Source organism: Octodon degus, unplaced genomic scaffold, assembly GCF_000260255.1.
Source record: "Octodon degus isolate 3935 unplaced genomic scaffold, OctDeg1.0 scaffold00008, whole genome shotgun sequence".
Taxonomy (NCBI): domain Eukaryota; kingdom Metazoa; phylum Chordata; class Mammalia; order Rodentia; family Octodontidae; genus Octodon; species Octodon degus.
In genome coordinates, this window is record NW_004524584.1 from 30,476,723 (window position 1) to 30,480,912 (window position 4,190).

The 4,190-nt window shown below is 43.9% G+C and overlaps 1 pseudogene; it reads left to right on the forward strand.

The window, feature by feature from the left end:
• The first annotated feature begins 1,725 nt into the window (after positions 1-1,725).
• On the forward strand, positions 1,726-3,701 carry LOC101578961 (annotated as a pseudogene).
• Positions 3,702-4,190: the final 489 nt, after the last annotated feature.

Below are 4,190 nucleotides of genomic sequence, written 5' to 3' on the forward strand. Positions count from 1 at the left end.
AAAGAAAGAAAAAGAAAATCTCTACTTCCTGATTCTATGTTCAATTTTTACTTTTTATTTATCTTTTTCCTGTGTTTAGGCAGGGTCTGCTGGGTGCTCAGGGTCTCACTACCTAGATCCGACCTGTAGTGATCCTCTTGTTTGCAGCCTCTCAAGCGCGGGGATTGCAGGCGCACCAGCACGCCCAGTCTCAAGCACTCCCTCAGTACCCCTGGGGGTGGGGCCGGCACAGCAGGCCTGGGGTTCGAACTCTGACCTCTGCGGTCTGCCGAGCAGGTGCTTTAGTCCGCTCAGCTCTCAGGCCAGCCCTTAACCTATCAGGCTGACCCTTCAAATTTTAATTTTTTTTTTTTTTCCAGAACCGGGGATTGAACTCAGGCCCTTGAACTTGCCAGGGAAGTGCTTATTCCACTGAGCCATCTCCCCAGCCCTCAAATTTTAAATGCTAGTAAAAACATATTAAATTGAAAGAACAGAAACACAAATTTGAGATGAGCCAAAGCTACTTTTTAGGATGTAAAATGCTCACATATTTAGCACAAATACAGTTAAACGTTTTGTAGTAATACTTGACTTTAAAATATACCAGTGGATTTTCAAACATTAGGTGAAAGTTTGTTGAGAGAACAGGGCTCCGTAAACATCCCCCAGATTGCTCCTTGCTTCTGAAGGGCAGGCAGAGCTGTCTGTGCGTGGAAACCTGGAGATGCCAGCGCACCGAAGTTCCCAGAATTAGCCATGCTGCGCCTAGCGCCAGCCGTCCTCTGGCGAGACCGTGATGTCTGTGCTACAAATTCATGGCTTCATTATGATGAAATATGCCACCAAAAGCAACTGTGGGAGCATCTACAAAACTCTTGACCTTTTCAATTCAAAAATATCAATTTTAGGAAAGCCTGAAAAACAGCCCAGGCAAAATACTATGTTAGTTAGACATTATAACCAGAAGAAAAACCTATTCCTACTCTGAAGGTCGGTTTTGAAAAAGTTGCTAAGAAGGCTTTCTCAAGGTAGAACAATTAAACATGAATTGAATAGGAAGCAGAGGTATCGCACCCCGGTAAGTTTTCATACTTTGCAAATTAGTATTGATACTAAAGCATTTAGAGAAGAAAGGTTAAGTTATCTATCAATTTCAGAGCTTATAATATAATTCCTAGAATATCATTTATTAAAAATTACGATCATTAAGAAAATGTTAGAAATTGGGCCAGAGAGATAGCTCAGTGGCTGAACGCATCTATTTAGGGAAGCTAAAGTAAGTGCAGGGACCACTGTTTAAACCTCAGCACTTCATGCCACACCATCCTGCCACCAGGGCACGCTGATCCAGCCACAGAATCTGGGTGGCACACTCCTGTACCCCAGTGATGGGAAGGCGGAAAACAGGAGAATCACTATGAGTCAGAACTGCATAGTGAGACACTGTACCAAATACATTTTAAAAAAGGAAGGAAGGAAGGAGGGAAGGAAGGAAGGGAGGGAGGGAGGGAGGGGGAGAAGGAAAGAAAGAAAGAAAGAAAGAAAGAAAGAAAGAAAGAAAGAAAGAAAGAAAGAAAGAAAGAAAGAAAGAAAGCAAATATTAGAAATGTATAAGTCTAGAGGCTTTCCACCACCATTGGCTCTGCTCCAGCTCTTGAACTCCCGGCTGCAGCCAGCACCGAGCAGCCCCGTCACACCCATGCTGTCTCCCAGCCTGCCTCACAAACACCAGAAGCTTTCCAGATGTCTTCCAGGAATGACCAGTTTTGTATTCCACTGTCACAAAGAAACACCAGTGGTCTCCCTGGGATGACCTCCAGTGACCTGCAGACATCTACTGAAAAGGCTGTGTTAAGTTTTCATAACACCAGCTATTGAATAAAAATGAAGAGTGACTTTCTTTGACAGAAAACATTTGAGAAAGAATATCCAGTGTCAATGGGACCGTAAAACCTGGCTTCAGTGCCACTCTTGGGCCCACCAGTTCTGGCAAATCTTCACTGTTAGATATCTTAGCTGCAAGGAAATATCCACACGGATTATCTGGAGATGTTTTGGTAAATGGAGCACCTCAGCCTGCCAATTTCAAATGGAACTCAGGTTGTGCAGTACAAGATGATGTCTTGATGGGCAAGCTAACAGTGAGTGAAAGTTTACAGTTCTCTGCAGCTCTGCGGCTTCTAAAATCCATGAAGAATCACGAGAAATATGAAAGGGCTAATATGGTCATTAAAGACTTAGGTCTGGATAAAGTGGCAGATTCCAAAGTTGTAACTCAGTTTATACACGGTGTGTCTGGAGGTGAAAGAAAAAGGACTAGTACAGGAACGGAGTTGATTATGGATCCTTCTATCTTGTTCCTAGACGCGCCCACAACTGGATTAGACTCAAGCACAGCAAATGCTGTCCTTCTGCTCTTGAGAAGGATGTCTAGGCAGGGACGCACAGCCTTCTCCATTCGTCAGCCTCGGTATTCTATCTTCAAGCTGTTCGATAGCCCACCTCGCCGGCCGCAGGAAAACTAACGCTCCATGGCCCTGCCCTGGGGTCTTTGGGCTACTTTGTCTCAGCAGTTATAGCTGTGAACCCTACAGCAATCCTGCTGACTTCTTCCTGGACGTGATTAATGGAGACTCACCCGCTGTGGCACTAAGCAGGCAGGATCAAGACCCTGAGGCCAACGCGACTGAAGAGCCTTACAGAGGTAAGCCATTCGTAGAAAAACCCAGTGAATTCTATACCACTTTGGACTTGTACAAAGATACGAAAGCTGAATTAGAGCAAATTTCTGGTGGTCATAAGAAGAGGAGTGTAGCCTTCAAGGAGAACACCTGTGTGAGCTTCTTCTGGCATCAACTGAGACGGATTGCCAAGCGTTCATTCAAAACCCTAGTGGGCAATCCTCAGGCCTCCATCGCTCAGATCATTGTCACAGTCATTCTGGCACTGATTACGGGTGCCCTTTACTACAGGATAGAATATAGCAATGCTGGGATCCAGAGTAGAGCTGGCGTGCTCTTCTTCCTGACAACCACCCAGTGTTCCCGCAGTGTGTCCACTGTGGGGCTCCTTGTAGTGGAGAAGAAGCTCTTCACGCAGAGCATATCAGTGGATACTACAGAGTGGCATCTTATTTCTCTGCAAATTTTTTTTCTGATTTGCTCCCAGTGAGGTTGTTGCCAAGTGCTATATTTGCTTGTATTGTGTACTTCACGTTAGGCCTGAAACCAACAGCAGCGGCTTTCTTCCTAATGATGTTTGCCCTGATGCTGGTGGCTTATACAGCCAGCCCCATGGCACTGGCCACAGCAGCAGGCCAGAGCGTGGTCTCTGTAGCGACACTTCTCAGGACCATATCTTCTGTGTTTGTGATGCTCTTCTCGGGTCTGTTGGGAAATCTCAAAACCACGGGTCCTCGGCTCTCCTGGCTTCAGTACTTTAGCGTTCCTCCATATGGCTTTACAGCTTCGCCGCATAATGAATTTTTGGGGAAAAACTTCTGTCCAGGACTCAATACAACACAAAATGACAACTGTGACAACAGTTATGCAACATGTAATGGAGAACTATATTTGACAAGCCAGGGCATTGAGCTCTCCTCTTGGGAATTGTGGCGGAATCGTGTGGCTTTGGCTTCTGTGATGATCACCTTCCTCGCAACTGCCTACCTAAAATTGCTATTTCTCAAAAACATTCATAAGTTCTTTAATTTTCTTTGAATTGGCCTCATATTAAAAAGAGAGCCTTAAATTAAAAAAGTGCATAAATCGGAACACTAACTTTGTAGGTTTTCTTTAGGTTTCTTTCTAACTGAAATAAGAGCTATTTGTGCCATTTTGATACATTAAAGAACAAAGGAAACATGTTCTTATCATGAGAAACAAGGAAAAATATTTAGCATTATGTAAGAGAAAACAGTAAGAGAAAATGGAAGTGGCAAGTGTTCAATTGCAGAAAAAGTAAAATGCTTAATTGTACCATATTTGTATAAAACCACATTTGTGGTTTTTATTTTTTACTGCTATGTAATATCTAAGGAGAACAGTGAATATGCTTCGCTGGAGATCTACAGCTGTCAGGAGTGCGTGTGACTCTGGCAAACTCACCCCAGTCATGAAATGCAGAATCCGGTTACCTACACGGTGATGTAACACAGAGGCAATGAAAAATGGTGAACCCTTGTAACTTACCCATGTATTTATTTAACA